The sequence below is a fragment of the Pleurodeles waltl genome, chromosome 6, assembly GCF_031143425.1.
Source record: "Pleurodeles waltl isolate 20211129_DDA chromosome 6, aPleWal1.hap1.20221129, whole genome shotgun sequence".
NCBI lineage: Eukaryota > Metazoa > Chordata > Amphibia > Caudata > Salamandridae > Pleurodeles > Pleurodeles waltl.
Genome location: NC_090445.1, coordinates 1,467,580,575 through 1,467,599,248, shown reverse-complemented (window position 1 = coordinate 1,467,599,248; position 18,674 = coordinate 1,467,580,575).

Genomic DNA, 18,674 nt, shown 5'->3' with positions numbered 1-18,674 from the left:
TGCCTTTTTCTTCCCACCAACACACACAATCTGCAATGGCAGTGTGCATGTGTTAGTTGAGGGATCCCTTAGGGTGGCACAACATATGCTGCAGCCCTTAGGGACCTTCCCTGGTCACAGGGCCCTTGGTACCACTTTTACAAGGGACTTATCTGTGTGCCAGGGGTGTGCCAATTGTGGAAACAATGGTACATTTTAGGTGAAAGAACACTGGTGCTGGGGCCTGATTAGCAGGGTCCCAGCACACTTCTCAGTCAAGTCAGCATCAGTATCAGGCAAAAGTGGGGGGTAACTGCAACAGGGAGCCATTTCCTTACAGTGTGTGTGTCCCTGTTTTTTCTCTCCCCCCTCCCCTGTGTCGTAGGTGCAGTACTCACCGTTGTCTACGCCGCCGGCGTTCGTGCTCCTGGTAGAGGAGCAAGAAGATAAGGGCTGGCAGGATCTGGAGCTCGGGTTACATGGCGTCCGGATTCCTCATGGGGTGTGTAGAGGTGAGCGTTTTCCCTCCGAAGTCCTGTTTCCGCCGTGTTTTTGTCTGCGGTGAATCCGCCCCGGAAAAGGTGGCGGATTGGTAGGTTGTGATACTGTGGGCAGTACATTGTCCTCCGCCTGTCTGTTGGCGGTGACCGCCAAGCTGTTTGTTTGTACCGCTGTGGCGGTCCGAGTGTTAAAGTGGCTGTATTTGTTGGCGGTTTCCACCACAGTTGTGATTCAATTTTGTTTCATCACCGGTCTGTTTGCGGTTTTACCACCGCTTTACCACCGACCGCCAGGATTGTAATGACCACCATAATCTTTGCTAGGTGGCTAGCTACGGCAACAGTAAGGATTATGAAGGCCCATCACATAGTATGCCTTAGTGGGGGGCTGAAAGATGGCCTGCGCATCTGGCTGTGCTTTCTGGAGAGGTTCAGTGGTGCGCTGTTGTGGCGCACACTGTGGTGCAGCAGTCAGCAGCTCCAGCTCTTATAGAGAGGGTTTTGGTACCATTCCGGGCCGGGAGTGGTGTGCAGGAAGATGGCGTAATCCGTGGAAGAAGCATGGGCTCACAAAAAACTTCACTGTTCTGGAAATGTTCCAAATCCTTTTGTCACTCCATCTATGGCTGCAAGCGCTGGCTAACAGACGGATTACATTGGGGTCAGACAATATGGCAGTAGTACAGGACATTAAGGCCCTCATTACAACTTTGGCAGTAAATCCTGCTTACCGCCGTGCAGAAGACCACCAACACACCGCTGCAGCGGCAGAATTCCGCTACAGCTATTACAACTCACAGCCCGGAAACCGCCAAAATCCAGACACCCACAGGTGTCCGCCACACCAAAGGTCAGTTATAAACTGGCAATAACAAAACCAACACCGTCACGCCAACAGGAATACGCCCACACTATCACAACCCACAAATCCACGCAGCGGTCTTTCAACCGCGGTATTCCATTGGCAGTACACAGCGCTGCGCTCAAAATACACACACATGTACAAAACACAACCACATTGGACAATTCAAAATACACACACCTGATACACATACACACACCACTCCCACACACCCAATAGAATATAAAACATACACCCACATCACCCACAAACCCCTACGACAAAAATTGAGAAAGAAGCACAGAGAAAGACACCACCATCAACAATACTAGCATCCACAGGCACACAACACCATCACTCACACAACATCCACGCACCTCAGACAACACACACAAACACATCCCCTCACACATCGCAACACACACCACCCCACACATCACCCACACCACACCATGGAACCGCAAAGACACCCTAGGTTCTCTGAGGAGGAGCTCAGGGTCATGGTGGAGGAAATCGTCCGGGTAGAGCCACAGCGATTCGGATCACAGGTGCAGCACACCTCCATAGCTAGGAAGATGGAGCTATGGTGCAGAATCGTAGACAGGGTCAACGCAGTGGGACAGCATCCAAGAACATGGGATGACATCAGGAAGAGGTGGAACGACCTACGGGGGAAGGTGCGTTGCGTGGTCTCAAGACACCACATCGCTGTACAGAGGACTGGCGGCAGACCCCCACCTCCTCCCCAACAACTAACAACATGGGAGGAGCAGATCTTGGTTATACTGCATCCTGAGGGCCTTGCAGGAGTAGCAGGAGGAATGGACTCTGGTAAGCCAAATCTTAACTATTACATCCCCCACCCTACCTGCATGCTATCACATACCCCACCCTCACCCTCACCCTCATCACTCCAACACCTCACATATGCCCCACTATCACAACCCACACATCCCAATACCAAGCCCTGCATGCAACACCGATGCATGGACACCCATCACCAAAGCATGTCGACTACAGATACCCCCCCAGATCCCCAAACCAACTATCACACAAGGTCCTACACAAGAATGCAAGCACTGGAGTACAGGGTCACCCACCCATTGCACACAATGGCACACACAGATGCAATAATCATGCCTTTACACCCCTGCAGGACCCCTACCCAAAGTCACCGGACAGGAGGTTCCAGACATGTCCACTCCCCCCACAGAAGAGGCCCACAGTGATGACGGCAGCTCTGTCCAACTGGATCAATATGACCAGCCTGGCCCATCTGGGACTTTGGGACAGTCGGTTCCCCTCACACTGGCTCAAGCCACCACTGAGCCTCCCCCCTCAGGAAACACCAGCACAGCACCCACCCAGCGGGCCCATCCCTCTGTCCCCAGGACATGTCAACCAGTAGTGTGTCCATCACTACAGGGAACCCAGGCAAACCCACCAATCCAAGAAAATCAGGGACCTGGGGGGAGTGGCAGTGGGCACACGGTTCAGGGGACAGAGGAACAGGAAAACAGGGGAACTGGGAGGAGTGCTGTGCGGCAGGGGGAGGACAGGTCCAGGGAACCCACTCTCCACGAGGCCCTCTCCAACATCATGGGAGCGTACCATCATTCCCAGGAGACGATGGCAACGGTACTGGCCAAGTTTCAGGAGACACAACTGCTGCAGGAGGAACAGTATCTGGGGATCAGGGAGGAACTTAAGTCCATCAACACCACCCTGGTCACCATTGTAGTGGTGCTGAAGGACCTTGTGAACACCAGGAGGGACACTGTGGCACAACAAGGGGCCCCTGACACTAGCCTGGATGATGAACAGCCCACCACCTCTGCCGGCGCTAGTGGACAGGAGGCACCGCCACAGGACCACGACACCAGCACCCCACCCCCTGCAGTTGGCAAACCACCCCGCAAACGGCCCCTGAGATCCAGGACAAAAACAGAGAATGATGCCAAGACCCCCGCCACAAAATGAGACCACCCTGAATGTCATTCTTTTGTCCCACTTCGTCACCCTGTCCATCCATCATCTGCCCCAGCTCCACTTCCTATGCCCCTTTGGACAATGCACCTGTGAAACAAATAGACTGGACTCTGCCATGGACAATCCTCCACCATCACCCCTGCCCATTTTACAACCCCTCCACTAATTTGCACTGAAATAAACACCCTTGAATCACAAAACAAGCTGGAGTCAGTCTGTGCTTTCTCAAATGTGTATTTACAATAACTAAGGAAAATAGCAATGTCGATTGTATTGTCAGCATACCTATGCCCCACAGGTCTAGTCCATGAGGTAATATAGCAGAGGTCACACAGTGGGACCCACATCTGTTAAATGGAAATGCAAAGTGACAAGTAAGGGTCCATACACTGGGTGAAAGTGACAGACATATGATAGGTCTAACAATGGTATGAGATGTGTGAGCCAGTGACATCTTATCTGTGTCTCACTAGAAGTATTGCTGGTATAACGTTGTTTCTGTTGTCGATATCCTCTTCTTCTGCCTCCTCTTCTTCACTGTCCACAGGCTCCACAGCTGCCACAAGACCTCCTTCTGGACCATCCTCTTGCAGAAAAGGCACCTGTCGTCACAAAGCCAGGTTGTGCAGCATACATCAGGCCACGATGATCTGGCACACCTTCTTTGGTGAGTAGTAGAGAGAACCACCTGTCATATGGAGGCACCGGAACCTGGCCTTCAGGAGGCCGAAGGTCCTTTCGATCACTCTCCTAGTTCACCCATGTGCCTCATTGTAGCGTTCCTCTGCCCTTGTCCTGGGATTTCTCACTGGGGTCAGTAGCCATGACAGGTTGGGGTACCCAGAGTCACCTGCAAATGTCGAGGGACAACTGTTAGACACACACTAACCTTTATGGACAACCCCAGACAACTACTCACACGGTATAGGGTCCTTGTCCTCACCTATTAGCCACACATGGTGCCTCTAGAGTTGCCCCATCACATAAGGGATGCTGCTATTCCTCAAAATGTAAGCATCATGCACTGAGCCTGGAAACTTGGCATTCACATAGGAGATGTACTGGTCGGCCAAACACACCATCTGCACATTCATTGAATGGTAGCTCTTCTGGTTTCTGTACACCTGTTCACTCATGCGGGGGGTACCAATGCCACATGTGTCACATCAATGGCACCTATGATGTTGGGGATATGTCCCAGGGCATAGAAGTCACCTTTCACTGTGGGCAAATCCTCCACCTGAGGGAAAACGATGTAGCTGCTCATGTGTTTCAGGAGGGCAGACAACACTCTGGACAACATGTTAGAGAACATAGGCTGGGACATCCCTGATGCAATGGCCACTGTAGTTTGAAAAGACCCACTTGCCAGGAAATGGAGTACAGACAGGACCTGCACTAGAGGGGGGATTCCTGTGGGATGGCGGATAGCTGACATCAGGTCTGGCTCCAAGTGAAAATCTGCCATTGGATCTGCCACTGAGAGCAGTACTAAAAGGGTGGGCTAGGCAAGTAAGGGCACCAGACCAGAGGGCACCCATTGATTTGTCCATGTTAAAGGGATCGATAGGGGCACGCGTGGCCATCTGTAGTTCGCAGTATGAGGAACCATTATTCCCCACCACGTTGTCCCTAGCCTTTTTTGGGCCCTTCAGGACTTCCGAGCTAGTGGCAAAAACAAAGAATAACCCAGCGTAAACGGCACTAAGGTTGGGTGATCTCAAGATGGGTCAGAATGTGGTTGAACTGCCAGTGATGCATTCGAAAACCGACCAGAAGGGAAAGGGTGCTATAGTCTGCTTGACCAGATTGGGGAAGCCAAAATATTGCCCTATAGAGCTGCTTGGAATGTATATGGCCTGCCACCCCAAACAATCAGGATACTTATTACTTCATCTGAATGGGCAGCCTCTCACCCAATTTCAATACAGCTGTGTCCTGAGGTGGGCCCTTTCAGAAGCAGGATACCATGGACAAAATGGTCAACTCATTCCTTTACAAATGGGGCTGCCACCACCGTTTTTAAGGTGGGTTTGCCACAGGGGGCAATTAACCGCTTGGGTGCCCTGGACGTAACAGTTACTTCCTGGGCAGCACCGCTCGGGTGAAAGCACTGCTCAGGTGCCCAGGACGTAAACGTTACGTCCAAGTAGAGGCTCTCGGGGGAAGTGCTAGCGCTCCCCTCGGGGGCCTCGCACCCCCCTCCCTTGGGCAGGGATAGAAGGGGAATCGTATCCCCTTCCACCCCACCCCCCGCCTGACTCCCCCCCATGGTGTCTGTTGAGGTCAGTGCATGGAGGCCCACCCCTGAGCTTCCAGCGCAGATCGGAGGAGAAATGCAAAAGCATTTCTCATTCGATTACGTGGAGGGGCCGAGAGAGGCATCAAAGGAAAAGAAAGGTCTTTCCTTTCCTTTGATGTCTTTATCAGCATTTCTGCTGCCCGATCGCGATACAATTGGGCAGCAGAAATGCCACTAGCCACCAGGGAAATTGATTTTTTTTTTTATTATCGAATAGGTGAGCGTCCCCTTGGGCAGAACCCCTTAGACACCAGGGATATATATGTTTTTTTGTATTTATTTTTTTATATGTGGGGAGCAACCCATTAGGCAAGGGCCACTCCCCTGGGGGGGGGGGGCAGATTTATTTTAGGCCATGTCTGCTCCCCTTGGGGGCAAATCGGCCTACTTCTATTAGGCCAATCTGCCCCCGTGGAGGGGGGGCAGAAACTACTTAGGCACCAGGGATTGGTGTGTGTGTATGTGTGTGTTTTGTTTGGGAAGGCAGCCTCTTGGGCAAGGGCTGCAGCCCATGGGGTCACATTACTTTTAGCCATATCTATGCCTATTTCTGGAAGGCCCATCTGCCACCAAGGGGAGGCAGAAAGCCCACCAGAGACCAGGGAAGAATTTATTTTTCAAAATAAGAGGGTTGGGGCCCACCAGTGGGCAGATGGGGCAATTACTCCTGATCCACACCCTGAGAGGGCAGAAAGTCTATTAGATGCCAGGGAATTAAAAAAAATATATAGTGGGGTGGTGGCTAACAACCAGTATGGGCCTGGTTATGCCCCCACCCAAAATGAAGGGGGTAATAGTCTTTCAGCTCTCCCCCCACACACTAAAACATCTTATCCGACGGCAAGAAAGAGAACATTTGATTATTTTGGGTCTTGGTTTTACATTTGGGCCATGAGAGCTTGGCTAACTCCCAAAATCGTCCCACTTGGAATGGTGAGGGCTGCACTTTTTGGACTTTGGGATGCTGCCATGTAGAAAAATCCACAAGACCTAGACAAATCTGAAAACTAACCATCTGGTTGATTCCAGGGTGGTGTGCTTCACATGCACCCCGCACCATTTTCTTACCCACAATAGCCTGCAAACATCCAACTTTGCTGGAAATCACAAATTTTTGTGCACATTTTTGTGATGGAACCTTCCGGATTCTGCAGGAATCCACAAAATTCCTACCACCCAGCATTGTCTCATCTATACTGATAAAAATTCTGCCCCACTTGTCAGCCTAAAAATTTTATTTTTTTCAAACTGCCCTTTTGGACCCGCTTTGGTTCCCCCTCAATTTCAACATATTTTTGGCTCTTCCCTGTCACAGGCACTTGGCCCACCTACACAAGTGAGCTACCATTTTTACCGGGAGACTGAGGGGAACGTTGGGTGGTAGGAAATTTGCCCCGGTGCGGTGATCCCACACAGGAATGTGGAAAAATTGTGATTTTATTTAGCTAAATTTTAGGTTTGCTGAGGATTCTGGGTAAGAAAATATTGGTGGATCCATGCAAGTCACACCTCCCTGGATTCCCTTGGGTGTCTAGTTTTCAGAAATTCTTGGGTTTGGTAGGTTTCCGTATATGGCTGCTGAAAACGTAGCCCCTGCAAAAACAGGTAGATTAGTATTTGATAATTTTGATGTGTCCACATAGTGTTTTGGGACATTTCATTTCACGGGCACTAGGCCTACCCACACAGGTGTGGTACCACTTTTATTAGGAGATTTGGGGGAACGCTGGGTGGAAGGAAATTTGTGGATCCTCTCAGATTCCAGAACTTTCTGTCACCGAAATATGAGGAAAAGGTGTTTTTTTTGGCAAAATTTGGAGGTTTGCAAAGGATTCTGGGTAACAGAACCTGGTGAGACCCTACAAGTCACCCTATCTTAAGTTCCCCTGGGTGTCTAGTTTTAAAAAATGGACAGGTTTGTTAGGTTTGCCTAGGTGCCAGCTGAACTAGAGGCCAAAATCCACAGCTAGGCACTTTCCAAAAAACACGTCAGTTTTCTTTGGGAAAATGTGATGTGTCCATGTTGCGTTTCCTGCTGCGGGCATTAGGCCTACCCGCGCAGGTGAGGTACCATTTTTATTGGGAGGCTTGGGGCAACACAGAATAGCAGAATAAGTGTTATTGCCCCTTATGTTTCTCTACATTTTTTCCTACCAAATGTAAGACAATGTGTAAAAAAGATATATATTTGAGAAATGCCCTGTAATTCACGTGCTAGTATGGGGACCCCAGAATTCAGAGATGTGCAAAAAAACACTGCTTCTCAACACCTTATCGTGTGCCCATTTTGGGAATGCAAAGGTTTTCTTGATACCAATTTTTCACTCTTTATATTTCACCAAATGAATTGCTGTATACCCGGGATAGAATGAAAACCCATTGCAAGGTGCAGCTCATTTGCTCTGGGTACCTAGGGTTCTTGATGAACATACAAGCCCTATATATCCCCACAACCAGAAGAGTCCAACAGACGTAACGGTATATTGCTTCCAAAACTCTGACATTGCAGTAAAATGTTACAGAGTAAAACGTGAAGAAAAATGGCTGTTTTTTTTACTTCAATTTCAATATTTTTTTATTTCAGCTGTTATTTTCTGTAGGAAACCCTTGTAGGATCTACACAAATTACCCCTTGCTGAATTGAGAATTTTGTCTACTTTTAAGAAATGTTTTGCTTTCCGGGATCCAGCCTTCGTTTCACACCCATTTCTGTCACTAACTGGAAGAAGGCTAACAGCACAAAAAATAGTAAAAATGGGGTGTGTCCCGTAAAATGCCACAATTGTGTTGAAAAATGTGGTTTTCTGAATCAAGTCTGTCTATTCCACAAATCTGAGAAGCTGGTGATTTTAGTACCCCAAACCCCTTGTTGATGCCATTTTCAGGGAAAGAACTACAAGCCTTTCTCTGCACCCCGTTTTTCCCATTTTTAAAAACCAAACAGATTTTTTGCTGTATTTTGGCTGATTTCTTGGTCTCCTTCAGGGGAACCCACAAATTATGGGTACCTCTAGAATCCCTAGGATTTGGGGAAAAAAGGACGCAAATTTGGCACGGGTAGCTTATGTGGACAAAAAGTTATGAGGGCCTGAGCGTGAACTGCCCCAAAATAGCCAAAAAAAGGCCTGGCACCTGAGGGGGAAAAGGCCTGGCAGCGAAAGGGTTAAGCAGATTGGAAGGTAGCAGTCAGACAGATACAAATTGTATGTTTGGAGTGGTGGCAGGGAAGGGTTGTCATCGCAACCTTCCCAATTACAGAGTACATTGTGGCTTGTGGGGACATGAAAGTAGCAGCGGGTCCTCTGAAAAGATTGTATAAAGAACAGTTGCAGATGTTGTCAGTGTCTTACCTGCCCAAATAAGCAGGGCAGGGGTTGGTTACAGTGAAGTGGTATGTTGTGAATGTTTGACTAAAGGCTCAAATAATAGCTTATGCCTCAATAATGGTGCTGGAAGCTATCAAACTGTGTGTGATGGCAGATGTTAATAAAGTGTGTGATAATGCTTACTTTCTTATTTTATTTAGGATTTAAAACGGTGTTGGTGATGGGTCACTCCTTTGTGGCCAGAGTGGAGCAGCAGGCCAAAGAGAGGAGGTACACCATGGTTTCAGTAACATTGAATTGTCCTGGATGGGAAGCCCAGAAATGAGATGGGGCATGCTGGAACCTATGTTTTGCCAGCTTTTGGGGAAATAAGGATTAAGACAGACATTGTGATAATCCTGATCTGACCTCCTGTGGGAGGGTCCCCCTTTTGCAGGCCATATGTCAGGGTCTTTCCAATATGGCCACCCTAATGGGAGACGGTGAGATAGCCTGGTCAAAAATCATCCCATCGTGGGTGTGGCAGAGCTGCATCACCTGCTGCGTTGAAAATGTACTGGCGGAGAATTAACCTATTGCTACAGAAGTTTCCAATGCAGCACGGATTGGGTTTCATCAGGCATAGCCTCCTCAGTAGACATCTGAGTGGTAATTTTGCGCCAGATGAGATACACTTGTCCTATGTGGGTACAGACATTTTCCTGCTGAACATTAAGGATACCTTGGAGAGGGCTGGCTGTACTCAATAGGTATGTGAGGGGAGCACAGGTGGGGGGCCTCGGTTACTGCAAAGTGCTAACCCTGAGGCTTGGCATAGTTACAGGGAGATCCTAAAGCTTTAAAACAACTAAAAGGCTTCAGATAGTGGATCTTGGAGCCAGAAGCAATCCCTTAGGTCACTGGTAGTCTTTATCGCGGGGCCTGGGATGACGCTACGGCAGTCCTTAATCCCTTAAGGGACAGTTGAAATCCTGAGCAGCTGTAGAGACTGGCTGGGGTCTCAATCTGACTTGTCAGGAGCATGACACAAAAGTAAAGAGTAGGGTGGCAACCTACTGTAAATAAATGGGCTGTAACAAATCTAAGTGTGTTAGTGCTGAAAACACCAACAGGACAGCTCTAGCTTTCTTAGGATGGATGTCGTCAGTTCAAGGAACTCACCTGGATCACCTGTAAGCGAACCCAACCTGTGTAATCAATAAACTTATGACATATTTCATCCACAAAGAGTGTCACTGTCATTTATTATGTTGCATGCATTTTGTGGTTGTAATTACATAGCCCTTACATTCCCCAAAGGGATACAAGTAGCAGTGCTACATAGCTGGACACGTCGAACGCAGGCTCACATGGGGGAACAGCCTCCTAGTGTTGATCCCCTGCTAGGGTAGAAGCTGAGCTCACAGGACCACCTTAGGTGGAGTGGGTGGGTCACCCCTCTTTTATTGCTCTGGGTGGCAGGAGGGAAGGAATAAGGCCAAGAGGTCTTGTAAGGGGTCATCTCCCAGGGCTGGGCCACTTTGGTGATTGGCGTTAGCCACCCACCCACCCAACTTCAAAAGAATAATAACTAATGTATAAATAAACAATATATATCTATGGTTATAGATATAGGCATGTGTATTTTAGATAACTTTCTTTCACAGAAGTTCCAGTCCTCGTCGCAAGGCGGAGTTACAGGGTGATTCTAAAGCTTTAAATCAACTAAAATGCCTCCAGATTGTGGATTTTGGAGCCAAAAGTAATCCCTCAGGTCACTGGTGGGGTTTGGGATGACGCAACGGCGCTCCTTAATCCTTCAAGGGACAACTGAAATCCAGAGCAGCTGGGGAGACTGGCCGGGGTCTCGCTCTGATTTGTCAGGAGCATGACACAAAAGTAAAGAGTAGGGTGGCAACCCACTGTAGATAAATGAGCTGTAAAGAATCTAAGTGCGTTAGTGCTGAAAACACCAACAGGACAACTCTGGCTTTCTCAGGATGAGTGCCGTCAGTTCAAGGAACTCACCGTCGACACCTGGATCGCACATAAACTAATCCAACCTGTGTAATCAATAGCTTGTGACATATTTTAATCATAAAGAATGTCACTGTCATTTATTATGTTGCATGCATTGTGTGGTTGTAATTTCAAGGTCCTCACATTCCCAAAAGGGTTAAAGGTGGCAATGCTTTGTGCTTCCACTGATGGTCCCGCCCGGGCCCTTTCTGAGACACACATGGCTGCTGCATTATCTGGCACTCGCTGGGCAGCTAAATTGTGAGGCAGGAGAAGGAGGACTCTGGGTGAAGAGAACACTGAAGCAGTTTTTCAACCGACATGGGGTCCTCAAGCATAAGAAACGGGCTGGCCGACAGCAGTGACACAAACTATTTGAATAATTCCTAGGTGAACAAGTTTGTTATCACAGGAATTATTTGAATATGTAGTGTCATTGCTGCCAGCCAGCCAGAATGAGAGACCCCTGCATGAAGAATGGAGTGCTGCCTGTAACTCTCTGTCGAAATTCCATTAGGACACTCAGGTTGTCATTATGACTTTGGCAGGCGGCAGAGGCCGGCAGCCAAAGTCCTGCGTCGGGGTGACCGCAACTGCAGCCGTTCCTCCGTGGTAACTATTACGAGTTTCCTGCTGGGCCGGTGAGTGGAAACAGCTCGTAATAGATCCTGCGTAATGTTGCGGTGCGTCGGGTGCAACAGCACCTGTTGTGCTTTTCACTGCCTGTAATTTGGGCAGTGAAAAGGGCGACAGGGCTCTCCATGGGGGCCCCTGCACTGTCTTTGCCAAGTACATAGGCAGTTCAGGGGCCCCTGCCCCCTTTTCCACTAGCCTTTGCATTGCGGTGGGACCGCCAAGCAAAGACTGGTGGAAACGCGGGTAATCCGGCGGGCAGCGCTACTTGAAGTGCTGTCCTGGTGGATTGAGACTGCCAGACTGTCGGCTGGCGGCAACCTGGAGGTGCTGGCAGTCGGACCGTGGAGGCTCTGCCACAGTCATAATATGGCGTTGGACCGCCCGTCAGCGGCCGGCCGAGCGCCACACTGAGTCTGTCGGTCCATGGACCGCAAGACTTCTAATGAGGCCTTCAGCCTAGAACTGGGGGTTTCTGCTGCAGTCTGTCACCCCACTACCCAGCCCGCCCGAGGAACTTCTGCACTTACACTTGTAGCTCAAGAAAAAGCAAGGCAGAGAAGCAGTCATTGGGTGACTCACACCCTACTCTCTCAGTCGACTCTACCCAGAGTTAATCTGATCTCCAATGAAGTGCAATGGGGTGGGGGCACTGTAAGACGTCTTTTATCATTATTACTTTACATCTATATTTTTCGGCACACGAATGAATATTCAGAACGGCTTCCTAATGATGCTCTCATTTCTTGAACACATTTCTGTGTTGTGTCTGGCACAGTCTTTTAACTCTAATAACATTGATAAATTAAAGAATTCTCCATTTTGAAAACCCTTGCTGAGTAGATTTGAATTTTAATGGCATTGTTCGAAAGCCGTGACTGCCTTTCTTTTTAATCCGTGCTCTTGGAGATTATAAAGAGGCAGCAGATACTTTCTCAGTAAAGGTTTCTGCTGTCTTATCCTCCCGTTCCGCTCTTGGAATTGGACATTTGTAGATAAGGACATGTGGAGAAACAGATGTGCTAAAATAGTCTATAATTATTTTGTTGGTCTTTCATCTTTAAGTAACCCCATGCTAAATAATCACACATCTGAATGAAAGATGATACATCATACAAGTTAAAGGAATTGATATAAAAGCATTACGTTATACTAATGATATGATACCACATTTGATAAATGCAATCTGCAGAGGTCTTCTCTGTAATCAGAAATAACTGAATTGACTTCTGGCTGATGCAATGGGGAATAGTGATTTTTGTATTATCGTGCTATGAGGATGCAACTGAAAGCAATGTGAATATGCACATTGTTTTAAAATTGTACTACACACGATATAAGATAGGCTGACACTAAAATGCAGTGTTCATTATAAAGCAAGTGTTAACCTTCCACTTTGAGGGTTTTGCAGCAAAACATTTTTAGACACTTTTATTGCTTGTAATTTCTGGTATTTATCTCTTTCTATGCACTTCATTGGCTTTACTTGCAAGAAAGAAACATTTGGCAGGTGTATGTCGCTCATAAGTGCACTTGAACCATGAAAATGTCACACATAAGCAATCTGAAAACTTGACAGCTACGCTAATCAGAATGCATGACTAGAAGATTGCTGAAGCAGATGTCTTAATTAGAAATTATTAATGAATGTTTACGTATTTTGAATAATGACTTATGTAGAAAAATGAATAACGTAGAAAAATATGTGCACGTTTGACATTGTGACCTCAGAGAATGGCCACCAGTATTCATGAAATGTACTAAATTAGGAATAGTAAGTATAAAATATTGAAAATGTATTAGATTAATGTAGTAATATGTCATATTAAGCGTTATGAATTATGTTCTTATTTATTAATTGTAGGCATTAACTTAGCGAGTGTCTTGGCCTAGTTTTGCCAAGCCTCATGCAGAAGCTGTATTTCTTAGTGGTTAATGAAAAATGCTGACAGAGTGAACTAACTGTGAAATGCTCATTGTTTCAATAAAATGCTTAGCAGAAGCTTTCTATGGGAACCTACGGACAGGAGATGAGGTCAAAGTAACAAATCGTGTGTAATATGTGCAAAGGGTTTTTTCCCAGGACGCGAACAATGAAGACACTGACTGGAGACAAAGATGCAACAAATTCAATACCTGACGAGTTGGGTGATGAGAACTTTGTAAAGCAGACCAATCAACGACATGTGAAGTGTGAATTATTAGAATTCATAGATTTGGTATATGAAACTCATTGGACAGAGTAATAACGTACGATTAATTGACCAATTGGAAATTGGGGGATAGCTTGGGTGACTTTGATATAACAACATGACAGAGGAGACCAGATTCAGATTAGAAGGATTGAGATTGCGAAACTAGAGATCTAGAGTGATGGTGGGAGAAGAAGAGAGTCGAGATTCTGTCATTGGGCTCATACTCTCTGACTGAGAGTCTGATGCTTTGCTGATCGACTGATGACGAAGACTGATTCTGCTTGCTGACCTATACTGTGGATAGATAGATATGACAATGACTGAATTGCATTTTTATGGCTTTTCTTTCTAGGTACCAACTGCGCTGTCTTAAGGCTTCCTTAAGGTAGATGTTTTTCCAAATTTGTGTTGCAAATTGTTTTGCATGAAGTCCCACAAGCGGTAGTTGAGGATATTTCTATGACGACTGATGAATTGCAGAGGCAAATGGTTGACGTACTATTTTGCTGAATGTTATGGATGTTATAGCCTTGCTGAAATTGGTTCTACTAATGGTTTGTGCTGTATCTTTGGAGAGGGTTTTGATTCAAGCTTTGATTAGATCATGTCACTTGCGACTTGTTGATTAATAAGTATTATTAATTTTGTTTGATTTGAGTTGGTGATTAAGATTCATGGCTTTAGTATTGTTAATACAAGGGAAATAAACATACTAAACTTTTACTAAAGGTGTGGCTATTCATGGTTGCAAAGTCATGGCATGTGAAAATTACTGACTCCATTTATTATTGATTTTATTAATGATTATTGATTACTGTGTGTTGATTATTGTTTCTGTACTGGAACTATGGTAAGAAGACCTTAAACTAATCTAAAGGTTCATCGACCTATGTGCGACCCCTTGTTAGTTTACTTATTAAGGACTGACGCGCTAACAGTTATGGTAGCAGACTGATGGTTTGTTTCTTTAAGGGCTTGCCAAAGGTGTTTGGTATGGAGTGACAGGTGTTAACACTTATGGTGGGGAGACCGATGGTTAGTCTCTTTAACAGCTTGCCATAGGTGTCCAGAACTGAGTGACAGGTGTTAGCAGTTGTGGTAGGACACTGATGGACAAGTGCCCTAAGTTATAGTAATAGTTTAAAAGATTGATCCGTTTGAGAATTCAGTATAATTGAGATTTGGATTTTGTTTTTCGAAATGGCATTTGTAGCGAAAATGATGTTCCCTTAAGCCCAGAAATGACTTTCCAGATCCTGGATCCTGCTAGTGGTGTTGGGTATGTTCCCGGCATTCCAGTGAAGGAGTGAAAGAGATAGGTTGCGCTTGCACAGCTTATGCAAATTGCAGGTGAATTGTGACATATGTGAGGGGATTTAGGGAGTCTGCGTTCTCCAGATTAAGTTTTAGTAGGAGTGTGTGTACTCTGCAGTATGAAAGTAGGGAAGTCGTCGAACTTCATATGTGTGTGGCGCTTTGTGCTGAAACACTGTCCACGTGGTTGTTGATGTACAGACCCTGTGTGGTCTAAGACTCCGTAGTATATTGAAAAGTGTATGAGACACTTGGTTATATGTTGTAATCTGTCTGGTTTAGTATGTTGATTGGGCGTGGTCAACGAGTCAGTGTGTTTGTTAAGCGAGCAGGAGGAAATTTCGACAGAGATTTGACGAGTCCTATGTGCACTAGGACAGATCCACTGATGAGTTAAGAGTAAGATTTGCGGGTCGAATTTTGCTTGCAAATCTGGGAGACCGAGAAAGAGGAATAGCTGCAAAAGTGAAAGGGCCATCAGTAAAAATCCCTAAGGCTTCTAAAGCGATTGTGTTATCTTCCTGTAGTAAACCAGCAGATTTGTTTTTGGTTATTGGTTTTTGATTTGTGCTCATAATATTTGCATTAGTTTTGTGTGAATTGAAGTTTAGGAGGACGAGCCGCAAGACTGTGTCAGCTGCAGTACGTGTGACTGTGATGTCATTGGAATTGCGCTGAGATAGGTCGGTTAGTGAGAAGAGTCGCGCACGGATTGGCAGCCATCTGTGAGAGGCAATTGGTTGAGAACGTGGGTAAAAGGAATCTTGGAGTAAAAGTAATTTCCTTATTCGATTTTGAATAAACAAAAAGTAGAAAAGATTCATTTTTTTAAGGCATTGAAGAGTGCCCTAAAGGGAGATACGTGCATTAAAACGAATGTAGGAGAGCCTACAATGCTAGAGAATACACCTGCTTACATTGTAATGGAAGAGCGAGTGTTGCGCCATGTCTTTGGTTAAAGCAGTGGTGCAAGTTAACAGAGAAAAATGGGAGCTTAGCGTTTCCTGAGAATGTGGTGTTCAATTTGAGAATTTTGGAGCAATTGCGGATGGCGCTATATGAATTGAAGCCCCTTCAGAGACCAGCACAATTTGAGACATTAGCAGTTTGGGAGCTGGTAGCTAGACAGCAACAGCAATTGAAATTTGAGGAGAGTATGAAAGGTGTAGAAGTCTTTATCTGAGGCTAAATGGGATTGGGAGCAGAAAAGGTGGAGAGCAGAGACATTTTAGGGAGTTAAGTTGTTTCCAGCAATTACACAAGAAAACGAGATGGAAGGAAAGAGAGCAACTAGAAAGTCTACTAAGGGTTCTTCTGAGAGTAAGGAAGTGAGAAAGTCTTCCATAGTAGAGGAGGACTCTGATGCTGAAGATCTTGTTAAGCAAATACTGAGCGATCGACCACCACTGTATGCAGTGCATGATGATGGTCCGTGTACTAGTGTCGACACAACAGCCCTGGCACAGGCAATGGGAATAGTGAGCCCAGTGCAGGTTAATACTAGCCAGACACAGGGTGTGGTGCAAGGACCTAATCTGTTAACTACTCCAGTAGTTCAGGCACAGATGCATCCACCACCCATGCAAAGAATTTATCCTGATGTCCCTGTTTTAGAGACGACTTCGAACTTAGTGGTACCTATGGAGCAAGTGGTTCCAAGGCAAGTGTGGGTTCAAACCGAGCCGACTCTGATTTTGTTGCCCCAGGTACAGCCCCAGGGGTTGCCGAGGTTTACACCAATGACAGGGACACAATCGGACTTGACTCCAGTTATGAATCAGAATGTGGGAGTTACTCTCCCACAATGTTCAGGCGCCAGAGCATCCCCAGATGCAATATTGCTGCCAATTACTGTTGGTCCAGCTGTACCATTATTTGTGAAGAAGAAACCAATTGTGAATGAACAAGAAACGATGTCACAAATTCTAATGAAGAGGGGACTAGATGAACAAGTGCAGGTAGTCTCATCTATGGGTCAGACCTTTGATGGTTCGAGGTCATTATTAGATCTCAGTCCACTTGTTGCACTTCCAGATGCTATGAATGGACCTAGTGCAGGTCAGAGCTTGAAGTTATTGACACCGCAGACATCGAATGCAGTGGAATAACAGGAATATCACTAATGAACGCGAGTAACATTCGTTACAGGGATTGACAGCTCAGCAGTTGACTGAATGGCTAGACAAGCTAAATACCACACAGAATACTTCTAAGGGATAAGAGCAGATCAATTGTGGCAGATTAAGCATGGAAGCAGGTGAACTGGTTGAGGGAACAATGGGGGTGAACAGATTAGAGTCCTACACAGAGGCAGAGTTGAGATACTTATGCCCAAGAATCACGAGAGAGGTGAGCAAGGTACATCAGAGATTAGCAGACTTGGCAGAGAAGCATGGCACAGAAATTGAGAAAACAAAGCATCTGAAGAGAAGTTACAGATTAGATTTTGAGGCAAAAGATTTTGAACACATGAGGGCTGCTGGGACGAAGGCACACCTTAAAGAATTATTGCAGATTGCTCAGGTTTGGGGAGCATTAGAAAAGTGGGAAGGCAGATGGGTGAAGAAAAGAGATAAGAAGCAACTAGATTCATTAGAAGTGACCGAAATTGTAGAAAAGAACAAGGATCCGGTAAAGATTTTACCAATGAGAGAAATCCCAGGGGGAAATTTTGTTCATGTCCCTTGGAGTAGGAGTGATATTCTGTCATTCACAAACGATTATCCAAAACTGAGGGAAAAGCCAGTAAAGTGGTATCAGCATACGGACACGTTCGTGAAGCTCTCGAAATGTCTGTGGGAAAACTTGAATACCTTATTGGAAATAGTGGTTCCCGTGGATTTGTGGGTTTAATGTAAAAGAGCTGTAGATTGGCCGACAAGTGAGCCAGAAAGAGATAAGAATACAGGTGCACCATCTCCTGAGGTAATGAAACATTACTATGAGGTGATTGAGTTCCTGAAGACGAGAATTTCGCCCAAGAATATTGATTGGCAGAGAATTGACAGGACAGGACAGGGCAGGAGGTGAAGGAATCAATACATGCGTATTATGAGAGATTGTTGAAGGCATTTAAGGAGTACAGTGGCAAGGAAGCAACTGAGCCGGAAGACATGCTGCATTTTGTGTTTAGGTTTGTGGAAGGACTGAGACCTGAAATAGGTCAGATGATTAAGAGTCATTTGATTTTCTGGCATGCGAAGCCGATTGATGAGGTGTTGCAGTATGCGAAATACTATAGTGATGAGACTGAGTTGAAGCAGAAAAAGTTGAAAGAGAAGGCAATGGTGATGCAGATTAAGGCAGCTGAAAACAGGAGTGCAGGGGACTTTAGTACAACAGATGCTGCAACAGCAGGGAAATGTCATGTTTCAGCCTCAGATGAGAGGTAGAGGTCATGGAGGCAATATGAACCGTGGTCCGGATTTGAATACAGTAGTGGTTCAGAATGATGTGCAGGGAATGAAGAAGTTATTGCCATGCCACATTTGCAGAGCCGTGGGACACTGGAAGCGGGAGTGTCCGATAATGATGCAAGAGGGTGTTGTTCAGCAAGGTAACGACGTCAATACATTTCAAAACGTGAGAGGACCAAGA